Below are 23,078 nucleotides of genomic sequence, written 5' to 3' on the forward strand. Positions count from 1 at the left end.
CTGGAGCGGGCCCGAGGTAACGGCCGGGGCGGGAGCTCGGCCCTGCCCGGCCCCGCCCGCCGCCGCTCCCGGGCCGGCCCCAGCGCCCCCCCCGGGCCGGCGGGCCTCGGCCGGCCCGTCCAGCGAGAAATGAACGGCGAACGGGGCTGGTGTGTGCTGCGGGAGCGGAGGCGGGGCCGCAGCCGCCCCTCAGGCCGCAGCCCCTTGTCCCGCCCCGCGGCCCTCGCCAGTCTCGGCGCTGCCCGTTCGCGGCCGTGGGTAAAAGCGCGTTTCTGTCTGTCCCCTGTAAAACCCGCTTGGTTTTGGCGCCCTGTGTCGCTGCTTCCCTGCGCCTTCGAGACCGCGGGAGGCGGCTCCCGCGCCGTCCAGCGCTTGCCCAGCCCACACGGCGTTGCACCGAGAGGCACCGGGGGTGACAGGTTTCGGGATTTGGCCCCGTTCTCTAAATAACAAAACAGCTGTATCACGCTCTTTCCGCCCCCCCTTCCCGCCCCCGAACCAAGGATTACACTGTTAACTCTTAGGAGATCCGCGCTAAAAATCTTTACCAACGCGGCTACGAAGAACGCAATAAATCATAGTTTTCGTTGAGGCTGTTTGGTAAGGCTGCAAAAAACCCGGGTACGGGGATCAGTACGCTCACAACAGATGGACTGTGGGAAAAATACTACAGATTACTTGGTCCTGCTCTTTAAACCGGCCCCCACGGAGAAGGTTTGCTGTCGGGGCGTACCCGAAGGCCAGTGGAGACCCGCGTGTACCAACAGTGTCCCAGTGGCTCGGTCTGACAGTGCTGGGGAGTAAATACGGTTATTGTCTGTCACACGTATGCGGTAGCTATAGATTCATCGCACCGTTTACAAAGGCTGCTTTCTACAGAAAAGCTAAGACTTTCTCTTTTTTTTTTTTTTTTTTTTTTTTTTGCCAGGCTAAAAATAACGCTTTTGTTTTAAAGAAAAAAATGTTTGACAGTCAAACTAATGAGCGATTGCAAAACACGTCTTGTTACCTCTGGAAATGTATCAAAGTAAATTTCAGGTCCCATCAGTAGATGTTCTCTATGCTTAACCTAAAGAGAAGTGCACTTTAATTTGTATAACAAAAAGAATGAAATACTCGACATCTAATGTCAGTTTTGCAACAACGCGAACATCTGCGGAACACAGAATCGCTCTGTTTATGACGAAAAGCCTCAATAATTCGTTTGTGGCTTCACTTGCTATGAATTACGAGGTCTTGTCTTTATATATACGATGGTTTCCATATTTCATAAATTCATCTGGCTCTGAAAATCGCTCCTTATTTACTCCATATAAGGTCTTACATTTTTCACAGCTCTTCTCTGGCAGGACTTGGACAGTGTGAGATGGGAGAAACATGATGGAGGCGTTGCTGTAGTAAATATTTCTTATGAAACACGGATCAGCTACATTAAGACTGTATACTATGATGCTATGTAATTTGATACTGCCCCAAAAGGTCAGAAATCTTTTAAAGATTCATCTTTTGAGAACTAAGGAACTCTCTATGGCAGTCATAATTTTTAGGCACCAATGCTAACAGTTACATTAAAAGAAAAGCTTGTTAAGCCAAAACACGGTTGTTTATTGCAATTACATCCATGACTCCACTGGAAAAGTTTTGTAAAACTTTTCTAAGTTATTCGGTAAGATATTTTACAGGATTAGTTTCCTAACTGACTTTATGCCACGCCCAGACATAGGCTTTAGCATCCCAAATTTGAGCACTCTTAGTATAGAGCTGAAGGACGACAAACTGCTGCTGCCTTCCCCGAGTGTGCTGTCTGCCAAAGACTGAGGCAAAGTAGACAGCCACCAAATCGCACACAGTTGCCACAGATCCACAGCATTTTTCAGAAGGTATTAGTGCCGACAGTGTCCTATCCGTATCCGTGTGTATTTTGCTCCCCTCCCTTCGGGCAGTTCCCTCATGACTCATGTACCCTTTTTTTTTTTTAATTTCCTGCACAGCAATGAATTACTTTGCAATTTGATGAATAAAATATATTAGCGCTAGAACAAAATCGGAAATCTAGCACTTCGTCTAAATAGCGTTTTTAAAGCAATTTTATTTTGAAAAGTTCTTTGCAATCTTTTGGGGTGTTTTTTACATTATTACATGAATTAATTATTACTGTAGATCAATATCCCTAAATATACATTTGTATTATGGCAGGGATTATATATACTCTGGCAGTCATGTTCATGCTTACTACACGTATTTTGCTTTCTCTTACAGAGTAAAATATCCTTGTATGCCTGCGCACAGACGGGCCCATCACCCAGGGAGCCAAGGTTCAGCTTCTCAAGGTATATATTGACCTAAAGATTTATTTACTTGGCTAGAGATTTACAAAGCTCTGAAGTTGGCTGGATACTGAGCTCCCATTGAAAGTCGCTGGATTTCCTGTCCTGAGTTCTGCAGTATGACATTTAGCTCCACTTAGAAAACGTTGCCTTAAGTTCACTGCAGTTAATAGACACGGCACATAACAGAGGTTCTTTTGTATGAGACAACAAGAGTGTGTAAGGAAGTCTTATCCAGGTGGGTGGTGCTCAGAAGTCATGTTACTGCTTGGTTGCTTAATAATGTGTTTCATTAAATCTGCTTTACGTTGCTAGTTTGAGTGGCCAGCTGAGGAGTCGCTTCACCGAGAGCTGGAAGGTGCTGGGCAATCAAAACCGTGGCAGCAACAGAGTGGTGTAATGTGAAGGATGAAATCTCTAAGTCTTTGGACCTTGAATCAATAACAGACTGGAATAAACTCCAAGGGCAGGAGTCCAGCTGCTCCAGGTAGGCTCGTGTTCAATACGGCAACATGTCCTGACAGATCTCAAGTCAAATGGCACGACTAAGGCTGTTTATCACATATTGGGGTTGCATTTCAATAAAAGTCTACCCTGTCAAGTGCGTGGTGTGCAATCTGCTTTAACCAATATGATAAAAGACTATTTATGTCCAAGGATTTTACAATCTGAGCATCTAATTCCACATGTACAAGTGTTGGGTAAACTTCAGGTGTCCTTGTGCCTGGGAACACCATCGGGGACTCGGGAAGGCCTAGCTGTGGGTTTAAAGTTAGGCTTGTGAACATTTACGGGCTCATGGTTCAACTTCTCAGGTGCCGCAACTGAGTGAGAGAGGGAGGGGAGGTGTTAGCAGAGAGTATTTTTGCAGGGACTGGAAGCATACCCAGCTTTTCACATGGTAGTTACGGGGCTCTGTTCTGTGTATTACATTTTATTTGGCTAACAAAGTAGTCAGCTCAGTTTTAATAGGTATAATGATTATTTTAATCAACAAATGCATCTGCCACACAACCAATACATCAAGGAAGTACAAGACAAAGTACCTCGTAGTATACTTAATCAGCAGACGTTTGGAACAAACTTTGCCTGCCCTTTTTTGCACAGTGTGTTTCCACATGCTCCCCTCCCAAGAGGCTTCTGTGTCATCCCATGGTGAGCCTGTTGTGCAGCCCAGTAGATCTCAGTGTCAGGCCTTCTTCCTGCAGGTATTTTACTTTTTCTACCGGTAATTTCATCTCATTATGTATAACCCTTGTCCTGCTCTAAATAATTCCTCTCCCTTAATGTACTCACTAAGTGCTTCCTAATTGCCCATCATCATTATTTTGACTAAACCACACATACTTCATTTTTTTATCTTCACTCGTAAGTTAGTTCTCTCTGGCTTCTAAAGACAAAGTCGATATAATTATAAGAGACATTCTGGTTGAATGTTCTTTAAGTTTGCCCTTTGTCATCTGTATGGAAAACTGTTCGCAATATACAGAGCATAATATTTTTTAAACTCAATTTGATATTCATTAAAGCATCAGTCGCTGTTGGTTTTAGTGTACTTAATTTTAGTTCCGTGACAAAATGGTGATTTTGAGGCCAATGCAGTTACAGCATTTTAGAATTTGGTCCTTTAGTCTTGTCCTTTTTTTTTCTTTCTTTTTTTTTTTTTTTTTTTTTTTTTTAACCATTGAAAAGGACGGGAATTTTCAGGTGGTTCTTGAGTAGAAACCAGCAAGATGAAGAGAGGTGAGGTCAAGGAGATAGGCTGGTCAGGTGGGAAGCCACAGGACAAGACATGGAGGACAGGGCAGAGATGCGCTGCCCACCCCAAGTGACCAGGCTGATTTTCTAATACAGGTGGCACCAAGACTCGAACTGCCTCTGAAGTGTAAGAACTACAGCAGAAGTCAGGATTCGTTCTCCGCGTTGACTGTGCTTTCCTGGAGGCAATTTCAAGTCAAATGACAGGTAATGTTTGGAGCCTTATAATTAGCTAATTTTAACAAACCTTCCTAGGAGACCTGTTTTGTTAATGGGTGGGGTGAAATCTTAGCTGCAATACCATCAACTGATATTTTTTTTCTGATTTGGCAGTATGACCACACCCCTGCCTTTGCTTCCTTACATAGCATACATCACCTGTAATTACAGTCTGGTGATCATTGCATCTGAAGGTTTATGGCACACGAAGCTCTCCAGGCAATGTCACCATACCCAGGGCAGCTTGGTTAGCCAATTCGCGACTCAGCATTCAAAAATACCAGTGAAGCCATGATTTATTTTTAGACGGCAAATACAGGAGAAGCAGAAGCTCCCCTCATTGGGAAGCAGCTGCACCCGCCAGCCCGACACGGTGCCACGCTGCCCAAAAGGCACCCGCACAGCTCCAGCTCAACCCCAGCCACCCGACAGCCTCCCCTCCCACCTAGAGAACTGCAGCAGACAACCCTCAGCTCAGTGAAATCTCCTCTTTACCAGCCTTTCACCCTCTCAAATTTTTTATGCACCCTCTTAAAATACTTCTCCCTGTCACTAGTTAATGCAGGGAAATTTTTCCAGCAGGAAAATGTTCTGTTTAAATGTAAGGAAATGGGGATTATTATTTTTTTCTGTATCTCTCCAAAAATAGTGCAACACCTAATTAAATATTTATGGCGGCTTAGCACGCTCAATAAAGGAACTGTTGTCTAGAAGCCTCCGAAGCTTCGCCTTGTTACAGGAAAGGAGTGTTTCAAATACAGGCCAAAGAGGGAGCAGGTGCAAGACACAGTAATTGCATATGTACAGTCCCGAGACTCTCAAACATGCAAGATTAAATTATGTCTAATACTATAGACTTCACAGCCACACGTTATAAAAATAGCTGCACTGGGAAACTAGAAATCTCCACAGACCTAGCCAAAAATAACCATATGAAATGCCTGGAAAGAACAGATTCCCTAGAGGTGGGATTTCTGGACTCTTGGAGGAAGTCTCCAGTACAGAGCACTATCCCCTGCAGGAAAAAACCTCCACAACCTCTAGCTGTTGCTGAATTGCAAAAATTACAGCAACTTCCAAACCCTGCAGCCATATCAGCGATAGGCCTATAAATCTGTCAGGGTTCCCGTATTGTCAGAATTATTCGGTGAATTTTGTATACATTGTGTAAATTGGATGCAGACAATGTACTCTTTCAGCAGCCTTCCCACCCCTGTCGCGGGGGTCACCTGGGGAAGGTCTGTACCCTACGCTGGGCTCTCCACGGTTCACATTAGCAAAATCTATTTCGTTCTTGAGGACTACGATTTTTGGTCAAATGCCCTACGGCAGGGAAGGTGAGAAACCATTCACAAAGATGAGAATCCTGACTATAAAATGTCGAGACAGGATTGGCTTCAGGTAGAATGAAAAGAAATGAATATTTTGGGCTCTTATTGTTTAGTGATCCACAGTTTGTGCAAGCTCTGCCGCCTTCCACAGCCAGGAACAAATTGTCCTGCTCGCTTTACTACACTGGAGAGGGAATCTGACTCTTCCCACAGTAAACAGCCTGGGACCTTCACAAACCCTAAACGATTCCTACTTGATGAGCTACATCGGCTTTCAGAGGATCTCAAGTCATTTGATAACCCATTATTTAACTTGGATACTGTTGTGTCAGTGCAGGTGGGAACAGTTTGACCACTGCAGAAAGAGTCCCTTTAAGAGCGGTACCTCTTTGCCTGTTTTCTAGCGGCTCAGGAGGATGAGGTTGTGCGATGTGAGGGGTGAGGCAGCAGCAGAGCTACTGTCTGATACCAAGGGTGGGATCTTCTTCACCGGATCATGCTAACACGGATCGCAGAGCAACTTCATGGAACAACCCAGAGAAGGGCACCCGGGAGGGAATTGGGGAGTTACTCCAGCTCCAGTCTCTCCCATGTAAAACCTAGCCCAAAAGCTTGACCTGTGTGGCCGGTTTTTGTCTAAAAAGCTTTAGATTAGGCGTCCTTAAAGATGCAGACTTCAGGAAAAGCAGGAAATCATAAATTAGAAATTACTATGGTTCGGTAAACTCCATGGTAAAGCCTGCAATGAGCTCCTTTTTGTTTCAGCTTCCCAAAAGCAAATGTCAGCTTGGAGGTCTGAGCCACAAACCATGAGCTTGGCAATGCACAAACCATGATGTGCTCCTCCGTGCTGGAGAGTTTATCGGTTTTGAGCTCGAGATGTTAGCTCCTGACACTGCAGGCAGTACGCAGCCTTAGCTCTGATTTCTCTCTCTCTTAACTTAGGAGAAAACAGTTGGCTGTGATCTATGAACTGCTAGAGCTACACTATGCATCTTATTATACTTAAGAAAATAACAGTAATTACACCCATAACGTCGAGATAAAGCAGCGTAGTTCATAACAATATAAACGTGTGGTTCTGTACACCGAAATTCTGACAAAGGCAAGCTGGTTCTGTGACCAGGTCTGAAACAGAATGTTTCTCCTCAAATCTCTTTGAAAGCTAAGTTCTGTAGTGCAGAAAAAAAAGTGATGTTGTGTAAGTGGTCTCATTGCATCGTTAGGGGTGTTTTTCCCTGTATTTTGCCTGTCTATGCATATTTTCTTTCACAGCCTGCAGCTCAGTTTAATATAACATGGATCCACAGCTTCGCCGATGGCAGAGGCAGTGCAGTTTTGCATTACGGACTGGAATTCAAACGAGAAGCCAAGTGCTATATTGCAAGCCATAATTAAATAAAATAAAAATGAAGTCTCTCCCGATCTCTGTTCTTAGGTCGGGATAACACCTCACAGAGCTGTAACTCACTTCTGGAGGCAGAGACAGGAGGAAACAGAACCTGCACATTCTTGCACCATCTGCTGGTAGCACCTCTGTCGACAGACACACCTAGAACAGATTTTATAATTCCTCTCAAACCTGGAGGGATATGTCCACATTTAGAGACGTGAGACCACCGCTACAAAGCTTCACGATTCAGGTGAGGATTTGCTTTTTTAAAAAAAAATCAAACCACAGTCGGCTCTCCGTAGCAGAGCCATTTCTGCAAGGTTTTTAAGGAATTACATAGCAAGGCCTCCATGACCCCCAGCGCAGCCACATCAAGAAGGGAACTGCAGAGCTTTTGTGTCCCTGCAGGGCAGGGCAGACCAGCCTCCACCAGCTGCTGGTGCAGTCAGCAGGAGCCAGAGCACCCGGAGGAGAGGTCTAGCCTCTCTGGCCCCGTAGCCTGCTGCCCGCAGATGGTTGTGGTCAAGCGTCTCATCGCCTTCCGGGCAAAGCCTTTGGTCTCTGCCAGCCCCGCAGCAGCGCTGCGCTGGGTCTTGTCCCCATCGCAGAGCCATTCCCTCCGAAACTGCTGAACTCCCTGCTGGAAACTCTCAGCTGAAGAATAGGATCCAGTGATGCCTGTTAAGTTCCTTGCCCATCCCAGAGACTTCATATCCATTAAAATGAAAGTGCGCTTTGTTACTGTCAAAGACATCATAATGTGAGTGAAGTGAATGAATCACTCCAGTAAAAGCAAAACTTTATTAAAGTGTTTATGATGTTAAGATGTGTAGGAATAGATCGGTTCCTCCTTTCTTCCCCATAATACAAGAAGGGGCTGCAAGTGGGTCACGGGAGAGTGGTGTCAAAGAAAATGAGTGCCTCCTCATGCAGGCTGCAGTCTGCTGAGTTCACAGCTCCAAGAATACACAACTTTAAATGCCCTTGCTTGGCTTTTAAAGAGAGTTGTCAGTTTTATAACAAATAACATCTTTTTCCATGTCCCTGCAAAGCTGAGGGGTCACATTTCACCCTTCAGCCTGGAGGATGGAACCGCAGGAGTCTGGGGAAGTGGTCTTCTCTAGGTGCAGCTCATGGGGAGCATTATAGCTAAGTTGTCCCCTGAGCCATCTAAACCGCTATTAAAGCACAGAAACTCCCAGCGTGGTAGGTCAGTGTAAAGAGCAGCCAGTCGGCAATACGTACGGCACGTAGGGATATACGCCCTGCGTGCAGAGCCGTGCCGAACAGAGCCCTGGGCTCTCTGAGTAACCTTCTTGTTTAGGTGACCGGTTGGTACGTGGCCGTGGAGCTCCGTGCAGGGCAGTTTACTCGTCTCTCACTCAGCTGCCCTGCAGACATACCCTTTGTTGTTCCTGCACAAGCCTGGTGGTAGCTAAATCCATGTTCTGCGGAGTATATTTATACCTCTTTTTAGTGCAGAAACAGATGAAGTGCAATCACTCCCTACCAGATAAGCAGTAACGGGGGACTGGGATGACTGATAGAAAACACAGGAACAGAAAATACAGCAATGAAAGTAGATTTATGGAAAAATTATAATTTTACTTTACAAGATACATGTTTAACTGAAATAAGAATTTCCCTTTCTTTTGGGGTCTGCATGTGGATGTCTGAATTCCAGCTATGGCTGCACCAGTGCTGACTGCACTACAAGCAATAGCATTTGGTGTTTATGCTTGCAAAGACATAGCAGTTTCTTTTAGGCAACACAACTGTGGCAAATTGATTTGACAGGCAAGCTCACATGGTTTGATGTGAACATTGCAAGACTGATCCATGTGTCATAAGAAAATTAAGCATTTTCTGTACCTATGTGGGGATCACTGGAGGTTCACGGGGCTGTCGGCTTTTGAATGAGCACGAGGTTGATTCCTCGAGGCTGCGTCTTCTCCTCCCAGACACAGAGGTCACGTCTACCCTCCACGTTTTTTCCTGTCTGCATCCAGCTGGCTGGGCTGCGTAGGGAGGCACAAATGCATGGTTTGGCATGTAAAAGCAGGTGCGCGGTTAAGGAAACCTCTCGGGTGTTTTTAAGTATTTTGATAATCATGGCATGGGCAGCAAAATCTTCCCAAATTGAGCTACTTTGTTAGATTAATATTTGTATTCCTGTAGCACCCAGACACCTCTTGCAGAAGCATTTTGCCTCATTCACGCTACCCACCAAAAAGTGACGGTGGCAGGTCGTGGCCGTGCCGCCATGTGTGGGTGGATGGGGCAGGATTTTCGCATTCGTAGCCCATACAAGGCAGCTCCTGGGAGCACGGCGATGGGGGAGCAGTTTGCAGAGAGTCTACAAAAATGGATGTTGGCACAAGCGTGACATCGTATAGAACAATAGTGATTTTGTACTGCGTTTCCATAAGGACTCGATCGCATCAGCCCCTGGCCCCGTCACTACAGGCTCTGAACGCATCAACTCTGTCTGTCTCCCAGGAGGGAGCCTCAGCCCGCTCCTGTCTGTCTGCTCTGGGAGCTGCAGAAGAGACCCCACTGCAGAGCCGGTGAGGGCAGCATCTCCGGGAGGAATTCATCCCACCACTGGAGGGAAACCTGCTTCCCCAGGGAGTCCCTTCCCCATCCAAACTACCGTCCACCCTCAGAGGGATTACAGCCAGATAGGAAGGTCTGGTCCCTGTCTTAAAAATCATAGAATCATTCAGGTTGGAAAAGACCCTTGGGATCATCGAGTCCAACCATCAACCCCGCTCTACAAAGTTCTCCCCTACACCATATTCCCCAACACCACATCTAAACGAGACTTAAACACATCCAGGGATGGTGACTCCACCACCTCCCTGGGCAGCCTATTCCAGTGTCTGACCGCTCTTTCTGGGAAGAATTTTTTCCTAATGTCCAGCCTAAACCTACCCTGCTGCAGCTTGAACCCATTCCCTCTTGTTCTATTGCTAATTACCTGTGAGAAGAGACCAGCCCCAACCTCTCTACAATGGCCTTTCAAGTAGTTGTAGAGAGTGATGAGGTCTCCCCTCAGCCTCCTCTGCCTCAAACTAAACAGTCCCAGCTCCTTCAATCGCTCCTCATAAGATTTATTCTCCAGGCCCTTCACCAGCTTTGTTGCCCTCCTCTGCACTCGCTCCAGCACCTCGAGATCTCTCTTGTATTGGGGTGCCCAAAACAGGACACAATACTCAAGGTGTGGCCTCGCCAGTGCTGAGTACAGGGGGACAATCACCTCCCAACTTCTGCTGGTCACGCTATTTCTAATACAAGCCAGGATGCCACTGGCTTTCTTGGCCACCTGGGCACGCTGCTGGCTCATGCTCAGCCGCTTGTCAACTAGAGCCCCCAGGTCCTTTTCTGCCGGGCAGCTCTCCAGCCACACTGCCCCAAGCCTGGAGCGATGCATGCGGTTGGTGTGGCCCACGTGTAAGGAAAGCTAAATCAGGTGGTGAAAGACTGTAGGAAACCACATTCTTCTTGTTCTTTCCCCCTCTTATATTGACCTTTGAAAATGAGACCACTTTAATCCCAAACTGGTGGCAGCCCTTGGGCGGGATCCGACTCGCAGCGTTTCGGGCAGCAGGGTTGACCTCTTGCCGTGGAATTTCACCTAGTAATTTCTGCGGCAGAAACAAATCCTCTGAGCGGGTTGTCTGGCTTCAGAAGTAAATTTAAGTGCCTGTGGCTTGACAAATAAACATTCTGAAAGCGCTTAATGACTCACAACCTCGCCTAAGAATAGCCGAAATTTGCAAGACCGAAATACATAGCGGAGAATACAGCCTCTGACTCTGCCTGAGCACGGAGCCGACGGGTGCGGTGGTAGAAGGGGAGGGAGAGGGTGCGACTGCACTGTGGCTGCATTCCTGCCGTCCCCTCCCGGCTCCTGGCAAGCCGCATGTCGGAGGCTTCTTCAGCCATCGTGTGCAATAGCCACCTCGGAGCTCTCCTCCACGAATTCACCTAATCCGCTTTTAAACAATTTATCATGTTTCATTTATACACACAGCAAAATACTCCTCGTTTATCCTGGTTGTTTGAAAGCGCTGTTATTCTCTTGGCTTAAAAAGGGGGGGTCACAGAAGTTTTATGCATATACGTTACACTTCGGAGCGCCTAAGATTTCATAGAAGAGAGATTCTTTGTCTTCAAGCTACCGAGCAAGTAAAACCTCAGTGACTGAAAAGGGGAACTGATTATGATTCTGTTTGCTCAGAAGTGGGGTTTTTGGTAGTTGTTGCTTGCTTTTCTGGGGCATGCTTGCAGAAGTGTGTGCTGTGAACTGCCACCGCTTGACTTCTTACCCCCCGCCCCACGCACTCTTCTTAGCGCTTTAATCTAACCCCAGGGAAAACAGAACAAAACACAAGTTCAGCTGAATGTCTGCGACCACAAGAGCTTCCTGTAGGTGCCCAAAGTTTCTGTTGCAAAAGCCCCGTTGCTGTCATTAAGGCTGAGGGATTGTCATGGCTTTGGGGATGAGGCTAAGGGACGGGTAGTGGTTTAGCTGCACCGTCCCAGGAGCAGCAGGAGAGGGGCTGTGCCTCGAAGGCCATGACTGCACGTCAAAGTAGGTTTGTTTTTCAGGAACGGGAGAAGAAAATAATGTAGAAGTTGTCTCCCGCCTCCACCAGCCAGTGAGGCCAGAAAAAATACCTTTCTGATACCACGGTCCCTCTCTTTTGGTCCCTGCCAAAATAACCTGGGCAGCAGGGGCAGGGGTTGTCCTCATGGCACGAAGCCCGAAGGCTCCCCTAAGACACGCGTTTCCCTTGATTCTTTGATCTGTTCTTAAAGTCATCAGGAAATGTCTTCCTCTTGCTCAGCACCCAAGCTCCTCCCATGGGGGGTGAGGGCAGACCGAGCCGGGCACCCACCCTGCTCCGATGTACAGCATTTCCCACCCGGAGCTGAAGGGTGTTTGGGCTCCTCTGGAAGGACAGAGGAATCACAGGGAGCCGCGTTGGTCCCGGTGGATGCTGAGTCCACAACCCCCGCGGAGGCCACGGGGCCACCCCCAGCATTGCCAGAGCCGCTGCTCTCCCACGCTCCAGCGCAGCCGGGAGCAGGGCCGGGGTTCACCTCTCTGTCTTCGAGACAAGCGAAATCAACAGCTTCGCCTGAAGTTAAAGGTATTATTGCAGGTCACCAAACTACTGATTTCTGCCTGTCCCCAGAGCCTGGAAAAGAGCTGTCATTACAGCAACATGCTGCCAGCGGGCAGGTGATGAGCACGTAAATCACATGGGGTAAGGCACACGAGTAGGCTCAAAACCTGAACCTAAAATTGCGTTTTCTTTACGTTTTCCACGTGGTCACATGAAGGTACGAGGGGCCGATGTAAACCGGCCCGCGTTGAAGGGCTGAGCGGGGAAGAGCGGGTGCAAATACAGCGCAAGTTCTGCGGCCGCGGCCCGTCCCCGCAGATTTCCCCTTCCACCCCTCTTGATCTGCATCTGTGCAAACAGGATGAGCTCGAAAAGTACAAACAGAGCATTAAAAAAGCAGAGCCCGGGCACAATGCCGCGGTCAGAAGAAAAGAAAATAAAACATCAAGAAAAAAAAAAAAAAAAAAGTGGATTTCTGGCCTCCCACGGCAGCCGCTCCTTTTGGCTGCCGCCGAACCCTCCCGCCGCCCATCCCCGCTGCCCCGGGCCGCCCCCCCGGCACCGCCCCGCCCCGCCCCGCGTCCCAGCTCCCCGCCCGCCGCAGGCACCGGGGCCGCCGGCACCGCTGCGACCGCCGCGCCCAGGTACGGCCCGGGAGGGGGGGGACGCGGAGCCCGGGAGGGTCCCGGCAGCCGGGGGGAGCGGGGGACGCGCCGGGGATGCGCCGGAGGCGCTGGGGGGGTGCTGGGAGGGTACGGGGGGGGCGCGGCAGTGGACGCTCGGGGCTGCGCTGGAGGATGCTCCGGGGGTGCCTCGGGGGGTGCTGTGCGGGATGCTCTGGGGGATGCTTTCAAAGTGCTCCAGGGCGGTGCAGAGTGTGCGCCGGGGGTGCTCAGGGGGCACCTGGGAGCACTCCAAAGAGTGCTCGGGGGTGCCAGGCCCCTCGGGTGCTGCCTGGGGGCAGCAGCAGCTGCCCTGAACCATCCGGGCCGGGAGCGCTTCCAGTGCACCCCTGGGTGCAGGACGGAGGCACGGAGTGTGGCTGGGCAGCGGGGAGAGGGCAGGAAGGCTCCGAGCCCCGACAGAACCCCCGGATGTCACCCTGTGAGGGCTGGGAAGGGCCCCCAGACCCCGGGCAATGTGGCAGAAGGCACCATGGTCCCAGAGCAGCCAGAGTTGCATTTAGCCTCAAAGCCCAACCATAAAACCCTCCCCGTCTGTGAAGATGTGGTTCAGACAAGCCCCAGCCCAGCCTCCGTGGTCGAGCACGGTCTCCAGCGCCTGCCTCCAGCCTCTCCGTTTCCTTGCCGGCTTTCCAGCCGTCCGGACGCAGAAACTCTTGGTGCCGTAACTCATTTCTGTCTCTAACGAGGTTGATGCTCAGGTTCCCTGAGCCGCGTGTCCCATGGGGCTCGGCCGCAGGTCGGGTCCGGCCGCAGAGCGGGGCTGAGCTCCGGGTCCGTGCATCCCTGGCGGGGCCGAGAGAGGGGCAGCTCCAGCAGCGCGTCTGGCAGCGAGTGGAGGGACAGGCAGTGCCTCTCCTTCGCAGGCAGCATCGCCTTGCCTCGGCGGCAGGACATTTCTGAGCAGCCCAACTCCGCCGGGACCAGGCGTGCCCTGTGCAAGCACTTTCGTCAGCTCCCGGCATTGCATTTGTGATTTCTTGCAGGCCTAAGGCAAAGATGTGCCGGGCTCTAACTTTTGCTTGGGGGGAAATCAGAGTGAGTGTGAGCAAGGAGCTGCCCCACCGGGGTAGACCATTGCCTGAGATTTGTGTAGAAGAGGCTGGATAGTCCATGAGAAAATCAGTGATGGCAGAAAGTGGGTTAAATAACCTCAAATGCGAGTCTTAAGTAAGTTCAGAACAGGGGAAATCGTGGTCTGGATGCTGTGGGTATGATGTTCATTGTCCCGAGATGGAAGCAGGACTGTACTGTACGGGGTCGTCTCATTTTCCTCACAGCTATGGGATGCGACACCACCGGCAAGGGTTTCCTTTCTCCAGAGGCTAAACCAGAAATTAAATATTTTAGCTGTGTGTCCCAAATGAAGGCGGTGGGCACCTGAAAACGCAGCATGTGTGTAAAGATAAGGACCACAGCGAAGGGCAGAGACAAGGGTAAAAAATAATCAGCATTTGCCTTCATACCTGTTTTGCAGTCTTCTTGGTGTTTCCTGTTTGATTTGGGATGGACTTAATGGAAAAAGCTGATCTCTTAAATGATTCCTGAAATGGTAAATCAGAGGAGGGAGCCCATAACCTCAGGTTTATAACTGATTGTTTGTCACTTCGACTGTAATATTTCAAAAATAAATATACGTGCCGAAGTGACAGCCAGCCTGATGAACAGCGAGATGGCCGGGGAGTCTGTGGTTGAGGAGGGATCGGTTAATGAACGTGTTAAAATAATCCTGCAACTGGAGGATGAGTTGGGGGGGAGCCTGTTGCTGCTGTGGGTGCTGTCGGTCTGCCGGTGCAGTTTCCAAACCCCTTGTGAATAGGAAAACCAGGGCCACGTTTGGCTCCTTTCCGCAAAATCTGGTTACGGAGAAGGTTTTGTCTCCCGGGTGCAGGAACCACCCCCTCGTGCGGTGCTGGGGCAGCCCCCTTCCCGCAGGAGCCAGCCAGTTCCGTGTCACAAAGTCTCCCTTGGTCCTCCGCTAACTGAAATAACCGCCCCCCCCCCCCATATTTAGTTGCTGCCGAGCGGGAGTGAGACGTCGCTTCCCGTCGAACAGCCTCTGCGCCCCTCGGCGTGGGCGCGTTTCGGGAGGGAGAGGTTTGGTCTCAAAACACCCTGCGCATCAGGAGCAGTTTTGAGATCCTGCGGGATGACCGGAGTTGGATGAACACAAGCTCATTCACAAGCTCGTTGCCGATTCAGGTCCCTCCCCCTGCGGTTTTACAGCTGCCAAATATTCTGAAAGTCACATTTTTATCGCCGAGTGTTACGCATCAAATCTTGGGTCTTTTCAAGGAAGCTTTGGGAGCAGCACCAGGGATGAACGCAGCCCCATTAGTTAGGGAAAAAAGTAAATATGGAAAGTTAGTGTATTTTGCATTCAGTGCCCTGTATGACAGGGGTTACGTGACTCTGCCTTGCTCAAGAGCAGCGAGATGCAGATTTTGGTCAATAAAGCCCTGACCCCGGCTCAGGGTCACAAAGGAGCCCGTGGCTGAGAGCAGAAATCCCCAACCGTGCACATTCACACAGTGCCGGCGCTGGGGGAGCGCGGTGGGGAGGAACGGCCGCGGCGGGTTCCTTCTTCAGCCCTCGGTGGAATTAATGTTTCCGGCGCTGTGCCTCGGGAAGCCTCAAGTCCTGCACATCCCAGCGTTTGAACAGCACAAGAAAAAGCAATTATTGTCATTATTATGATAATAAACTGCCAAAGTGGACAATTTGGTGGAGGGAGAAACGCGAAATATGGTGAAAAACCCACCCGCATGCAGTGGCTCCCATCTTCCAAATGTGATTGTCTTCAGTTCATCGTTGCAGCCAGTTCCTCTGTCCGTTGGGGTTGAACACGAGTCTCGGCGCAAGGGAGAAAGCTGAAAACACACCAGCGGCGAGCTTGTGTGAGCTTGGGCAAAAAACGGGAGGAAAACACCCGTTTCCTAAACCTTCCCCATAATCTGGGTGAGAGAGGGTGGGAAACGCGGCTGCAGGGCGTCCGGCTGCCACATGGAAACCACCGGCAGAGGAGGAAGGCGGCACGTCCATCCCCTCCGTGGCCCCAATCAACATGGAGAGTGGCTTCACGTGGCCTGAAAAAGAAATATTCCTGTTTGAAGAGGTTTTAAAAAATGTTGTGAATGTGATCAATCCAAGTCGTGTTGGCTCAGGCCAGAAATCGATATAAAATGGCCTTGTGTCTCCACGGGGGACTGCCTAGGGAAGAGGAGAAAAAAAGGCATGCAGGGAATAAGGCTGCCCTTAAAACCACCTGAAAGTCCCGCTTTCAGCAGGAGAGGACATGTGTTGACGCTGAAGCCTTTACCTGGGATGGACAGGACAGATCCCGAATCGACAGTCAGCTTTCGCAACCACAAATGCACTTTTTGGAGATTTCTCAGGCTGGTGGGTTTAGTAGTCCCTGTTTGTGTGTCAGGGTGGGTTTTTCCAGTCCCACAAACTCTGGTGTTTCAGCTCTCAGTGAGCACCCAGGGGTCGGACACGGCACAGCACCCTCCTTCCCTGCGCTGCCCCATCCATCTCGCGTCTCAGCAAGCAGCCAAGCAAGAGCAAGGTGGAAGAGCCTTTCCCAGCAAGCAGGAGGCCCTTGGTTTGATGGTTCACCTCCACACCCAGCTTCCAAAAACACCCAAAGGATCCTGTTTTTCCTTAGGAATTGGAGACGTTTCCATCCCAGCTTGGGCCAAAGCTTTGGCTCTTGAGCGGGATGAGCACTGGAACCCCAAGGATGCACTAAGCCCTGGCCAAGCCAAGGACAACCCCGTTGTCATAAAGTTGCTGCCAAGTTCTTTGACCACATGGAAGTTATTCGGTATCATGGCAGCAAAGCTTGACCTGTCCCAAGGTCAAGGAGATGGAAAAGAGCAGCTTGGAAGAGACCAGAAGCCAAAGGAGGCCTTCACTGGTGTGACCCCCCAAAATTTGTGGGATTAAGGCAAAAAGAGTAAACATTAGAAATGAGGCACTTCAGATTTTTGTCTGCCGTCTGACTGTGGAGCGCTTTCGATTCATGGCTTCAGGTGGTTTTTCTGATCGCCTGGCACTGGGAAAGGGGACTTTAGAGGAAACACCGCAGTTTCCAAGGCACAAGATAAAATCAAGAGAATCAACCAAAGCTTTTATAAGACCGTGGCTGGAATGAGCTGAAGGTCAGTTGGAAAAGAGGTTATCAGAGGAGGGGATGAATGTGATCGTTTTCCCCTCCCGGTGAGCCATAAAAGAGGGCGAGAGTTTGGATATCTGATACCTCCAGGTCTCGTCCTGACCCGTCTCTAATGGAGATGCTGGCAGGAAGCTCATGACATTTATTGAACAGCAATAAGCAGCTTTAATAAAATCAGTATCCGCACAAGTTTATTACTGCCATTTGAAAAGATGCCTGAAATGGCTGTTTAAGTACCGCCGGCTGATGAGGGTTGCACACTTACGCTGAAAGCGATCGTCTTCTTTATTAAGTGGCGCTGGGTTAATTACTCAGATTTCTCATGAGCCCGCCGCCCTCTCAGGCCCCAGAGAGGCTGCGCACGCCCCCAGGATGTTTTCCACGTGAGCAGCCCCCCGCTCCAGCCCCTCCGCTGCTTCGTGTAAATAATTTTGCAGAGCGGGTGGGAGGCCAGCCCGAACCTCTCCGCCGGTGCAACCACGAGCTGACGGGTTGCAGAGGGAGCTCGTCCCTCTCGAGCACGCACAAACCGCTTCCAGCTCCCAGGTCATGTCTCAAACAGCCGAGGGTGTGATAAAATGCTGGTGACGGCGCTGTAGACTACCCGTCACCATAAGCCACGTGCTGAAGTCATCCGCTGGCCCTGGTACGGAGGGTGAATTTTAAGCAGGCATCTGGATTATGTGGTGTTTCACTTTCAGAGGGGTTTAAAGATTTATATCCTTTTTCTTGTCAAACCTTTTTACCTGCCGCTTCTGCCACCGCCGCTCTTCCCATACAGCGACTGGTTTTGCGTCCCCAAAACTGGTCCTGCCCCAATTCGGGACGTGCAGCCAGGTAACACCAGCACAGGGGGAAGCCTGCCCAGCAAGTGCAGCGCCGAGCCCTGCGTGGCTGCAGGGACACATCCAGCTTACCAGCTCGCCTTTCTGGATGCGGATGGGTTTAGAGCAGCGGGCTACTGGGGCTCAGGCGTCATCTGGTCTCCCTGCTTGAATTTTGGGTCTGCTCAGCTGCCTTCTGCCCCCCGTCAGGCAGCACAGACCAGCCCAGCATGTGTCTGATGCTGGGAGGGCTGGAGCCCCTCTGCTGTGGGGACAGGCTGAGAGAGCTGGGGGGGTTCAGCCTGGAGAAGAGAAGGCTCCGGGGAGACCTTCCAGCCCCTTCCAGGCCCTAAAGGGGCTCCAGGAAAGCTGGGGAGGGACTTTTTACAAGGGCACGTAGTGATGGGACGAGGGGTAATGGCTTCAAACTGGAAGAGGGGAGATTTAGACGAGATATTAGGAAGAAATTGTTTGCTGTGAGGGTGGTGAGCCCCTGGCCCAGGTTGTCCAGAGAAGCTGCGGCTGCCCCATCCCTGGAGGCCAGGCTGGATGGGGCTTGGAGCAACCTGGTCTTGTGGGAGATGGGTGGGACTGGATCGTCTTTAAGGTCCCTTCCAACCCAAACCGTTCTATGATTCTATGATAAAACCTCATGACAACTTCTTGCAATGCAAACCAGGACTTTAAACTGCTTTTAGTTAGTTAGTTAGTTATTTAATCCCACAAAGTTTTCAAACTTCTTTCTTTTTCCTCCTGGAAGGAAACTCCTTCCCGTGCCTCTGCCAGCCGGCAGCCGATCCCAGCCCACCACCGCACAGCGGAGATCCCACCCGTGTGGATGTCCCCAGCAGACTGGAAACGGGTTATTTTTCTTCCTTTGCAGTGAAAACAGAATTGAAAAATCCGTACAACAAATATTCCCCGAGAGGCTATATTTATTCCTGGTATGTCCACTTGAAATAATAGCTGGGCTGGTTGTTGTGCAATGGAGCAGACCGCCTGGATGGAGCAGGTTTGGGTGTAACCCTTTGGGTACCAGGGGTGAGCTCCGTCCCTGGGTCCGTGCAGGTCCGTGTGGTGGAGGGGAGCGGGGGGCGGTGGGTGAACCCCAAACCTGCCCTCCTGCAGCCTGGGGAGAGGAAGGAAAGCAGCCGCTTTGCCCGCCGGCCTTGTGAGCATCCAAGAAGGCAGTGGTGGCCGTGGCAGGGACTGATGGGATGGTTTTTGTGCCGTTTCGTGGCCGTCTGTTTCCTGTCATCCCCGGGAGCAGCCTGCAGAGCAAAATCCCCCCTGACAGCTGGTGTATAACGTAAAGCAGCAGCAATTTTAGGTCGTGACCTCCGTTCTCACGCTGGTGGGGCGATCTTGGGCCATGCTCAGGTGAAACCCTTCCCCATTTCCCACCCTGCCTGGCCCCGTCGGGCGGAGCTATCAGAAGCCAGTCATAGCTCCATCAACCGCCAGCCCATAATTAATTAATTTGCATGTTTAGACTCCATCCATTCATAGTTCCTGATTAAAAGCTTATTTAGGGGGACACAGACTTGAAGACCTTCTTCAGGCCCACGGGAATTACATCTGGGAAAAGCTGTAGGTCTTGTGTGTGTAATTGCAATAAGGAAATGCTCCAAATAAAAGCTTCCTGCTGTGTCTTTCCAGTGGGAAAATGAAACAATTCTTTTAGGCGTACTTCAAAATCAGCGCCATATCGAAACGTATATTTTTTTTTATCGTGCTGCTTTGTCTAGAGAACATAAGCAACAGAATACGCTCAGAAAAGACGCACAAGGGTAACTAAACCAGAAGAATTCGACAGAAAATAAGCCAACGTGCTCTTAAGGTTGTTTTGAACCCCGAGCTCAGTAATTGCTTGTGAAAGCAGAAAGCCGTCCACAGGGCCCTGTGTGGTGTGGGATGCTGGAGCCGCGTGGGAAAGGCGGTATTTAATGGGAAAGGCGGCATTTCACCGGCTGCTGAAATTGCGGGGGGGTGGGTTATTTTTCATTCCTCGGGTAAGAAGTTAACCCATCCGTGCCTTGGGGAGTGCGAGCAAGGACAAAGTGCCGCTGTTGCTGTGCATGTCCCGGCTATTTCGCTTCCTGCGAAGGCAAAACTTTTCTGCTTTTCTTCAAACTTCATCCGTTAAAGTTACATGTAGTGGTTGCAGGAGCGCAGTGAGCTGCAGGAATTGCCAGCAGCTCAGTTCTGCAGGCAGAGAGTGATGAAATGTGTTTCTTCCTGCTAACAGGAGAGCTTTGGCTGCTTGTTAAGTGATGAGAAAGGTGCCGGTGCCGCTCCGTGATGCGAGTCCCTGGCGAAAGCCCCCGACAGAGCCCCCAGGTCCCAGTGGGATGCCTCTGCTTTCCAGGCGTTTCTTTCCCGTCCCTGGAAGAGGTTCACAGCCCGGCTGAGGGGCTGCGGGGAGCTGGGCAGGGTCTGAACCCTTCTTTTTTAGCAAACGCGAAGCTGTTATGAGTTCAGCGCAGAGATTGAGGGTTTTTTTCCCTGTCGCCAGCCTTGGGGTGCAGTGATCTGGGATACCCGACAGCAACCCCAGCGCGGGGGCTGGGGACGGGCTCTCTGCCCGTCACCGAGCCGTACAAAAGCACGCTGTGTCTGCTCTGCAAGCTGCCCCCACGCCTCGAATTTGAAGTTTGCATTGATAACCCTGCTGCAAAAGGCTGGAGCGGTTTATTTGCCGAGTCCCCCCCCCCCGGCACCCACGAGAGCCCGGCGGCTGCCTGTCCCTCCTCGCAGCCGCCAGGGCACGGCGCGGCACAGAGAGATACGCATGGCCACCTCCCGCCATCCCCCGGTCCTGTTCAGCATCCCCCGGGGACACGGCGGATGGATGGGAGCGGCGTGAGGGGCTGGAGCTATGGGGAGAAGGGTAGAGGGGCGAGGGGCTCGCTCTCTGCTCCGCGCATGGGAACGGGGCTTTGTCGGGATTAATTCCGGACGTTGAGACCTTCTGCGGCTTCTGCTAAAGATGCCGCCTTTTAATCGCGGCAGCCGCTTGCGTTTCCTTGGGAGAGGCGCTCAGCAGAATAACTAATGCGCTCAGCCTGGGAGGTGCAGCATGCGGAGGGCGAGCTCCGGCTGCAGCCTGCAGCATCAGGTATAATTCGAACCGTATCGTTAATAATTGACTGTCTTTTCAGTAATCTTTCCTGATAAGGGAGGCAGCCCGGCGACAGCCCAAGCAGCACTTGGCATTTTGTGTTTTATGGAAAAGTTATCTATGTTATGGAAAGTAGCTCGTTTTATACAGCAGGCTTGAACTGTCCTCGGAAAGGTCATACGAGAGTGATGGGCTGCTTTATTAGAAAATTAGTCTCTCTTCGGTGCTTCTTGTTTTAAACTTGTATTTGCTTTCCGAGCAAGGTCACTGCTCAGCTGACCAACTTTTTAACAACTGGAAAAGGCACGTTTGCTGCTCCGAACCCTTCGCTGCCGGCTCTGGGCACGGGAGAAGATGCTTTTGAGGTAGGCAAGCGCTTCTGCTCCCCGATGGGCTTGTAGGTGGGAGCATGAGAAGGTAACACGACAAGGTGCTTTTGTAACGAGAGTTTTTCCTTCCACCACGAAGTGCTAAAGCCGTTGCTGCAGTGCAGGAGAACACGACAGGCAAAAAAATGTTGTGTTACAGCTAATGAGACTGTGCTAACGTGCTGCTCAGCAGGGATGAATTGTCTTCTTATTTATAGGCACAGGGTTAAATGTTTCCAGTTTAAAATTCCTAGCAAGATGCTCTCGGAGAATGATATTCATGTATGTTTGTCTTTGTGGTTCAGTTAATTTGTTCTTTAAATCTTCTGGGGTCCTTTCTGCTGGCTGGGGTGGATGGGGGAGTGGGAGGACGCTTACATTGCCTGGCAAGGGGGACAGGGTAAAAGAGGGGTTAAAATGTGACTGTAAAGAGCCAGTGTTTGAGACCAGGCTAGTTAGAAAGACAGTAAGCTGTCTCTGCAAATGGGCTCCCCCAGGGGATAAAACCTCTTCGCTCTGTTCTGTTGCCTTCTCACATATTCGCCTTCTAGATTTCCATTTCCGTACGTATTTATTCCTGCCTTGAGAAAAGCCAGGCAATTTCATTCACGGTAAAAATCAGCAATGCTGCGCGCGTGGCGATGTCGCCTGCCTGGGGAGGAAAATAAGTATTCTTCAATTTTATTCGGTAGAGGATAACTCAGCAAATATAGAGCCCGACAGAGGGTCAGCGTGACAGGTATTAGCAGGATGGAGACCCACCTAAAAGTACCGCCCTGCCCTGAGTTGTGAGCCGGACACTGGGTGTACAGGTACGCTGCTTCTGCCAGATCACTTTATTTTTTTATCTCATTTTTGTTAGGGACAGGCATGGGACAGCACCCGTGGGGTCCAAGGAGCCGCGGTTTTGGCTCAAAGCCATCCGACCCATGCCCGAGCTGCCCCGGCCTGGGGGTGGGCCGGGAGAACATCAGCAAGCTGGTAGGGTACATTCAGCATCCTTTTACGAGGCGATTTTGAAGTAGATTGGTCAAATGAGAGAAGTCGTGTTATCAATTTGGGCCGCAGAGTTGGGACCCAGCCAGCTCATAAATGAACCAAATAGATGTAATTATCTAGATATTAAAAAGCATCCTATTCACTGGCCCTGCCCCCCGCCCCACCTTCTAAATATATGACCTAGAAGCGTGAAGCATAGCTGGTCAGGCTGTAGCTGAGATCCGTAATTGACTGTAATTGGAAAATTTAAAAGAAAACATTTGAGAAAGAGTTTAGCGTTCGTTTTGGCATGTGCTGTTTATTGGCAGGAGGAGACAGAAGAAATTTCCCTTTATAGAAGTGCAGTTAGTTGGAGAGCGTGTCAGGAGGCTGCTCGTCACGGTGTTTCAGAAGCTCGCATGGCATTGGGCAGGCATCGGTGTTGCCATCTGGCCACATGAGCGTCAAGAACATACCGACCCTGGAGGCGCTTTTGAGAGTTTTGATGTTCTCCTTGGGTTGGGACCCTCCCAACTTTCCATCGGGGCTATATATTGACCATAAATGTGTCTACCTGATTGACAGAACTGTTTCTTTAAAAGGTTTTCATCTTTCAAAGTATCTGTCCTATGGTAACAATGCTGCAGGATTTGGCTTCTTTTTCCCATTGGTCTTTGTTGTAGTTAAACCATGTCATGCCAGTTCTTCTAGAAGACAATAACAGCAGCACCTCTGTATATCCTAATCCGTACGGCATAGCCAGT

General features: G+C 50.3%; 1 protein-coding gene across 7 annotated transcripts in view; it reads left to right on the forward strand.

Moving 5' to 3' along the window:
* The first annotated feature begins 63 nt into the window (after positions 1 to 63).
* The window catches only part of KANK4 (KN motif and ankyrin repeat domains 4), a 37,659-nt gene continuing 14,644 nt past the window's right edge, over positions 64 to 23,078 (forward strand). For 2 of the 7 annotated variants that reach the window (XM_063343985.1, XM_063343981.1), the window contains exon 1: positions 20,978 to 21,333. The gene's annotated coding sequence lies outside the window, so the exon portion shown is untranslated. The other 5 variants (XM_063343980.1, XM_063343983.1, XM_063343982.1 and 2 more) reach the window with 5 other exon arrangements.

This window comes from Chroicocephalus ridibundus, chromosome 8 (assembly GCF_963924245.1).
Source record: "Chroicocephalus ridibundus chromosome 8, bChrRid1.1, whole genome shotgun sequence".
Classification (NCBI taxonomy): domain Eukaryota; kingdom Metazoa; phylum Chordata; class Aves; order Charadriiformes; family Laridae; genus Chroicocephalus; species Chroicocephalus ridibundus.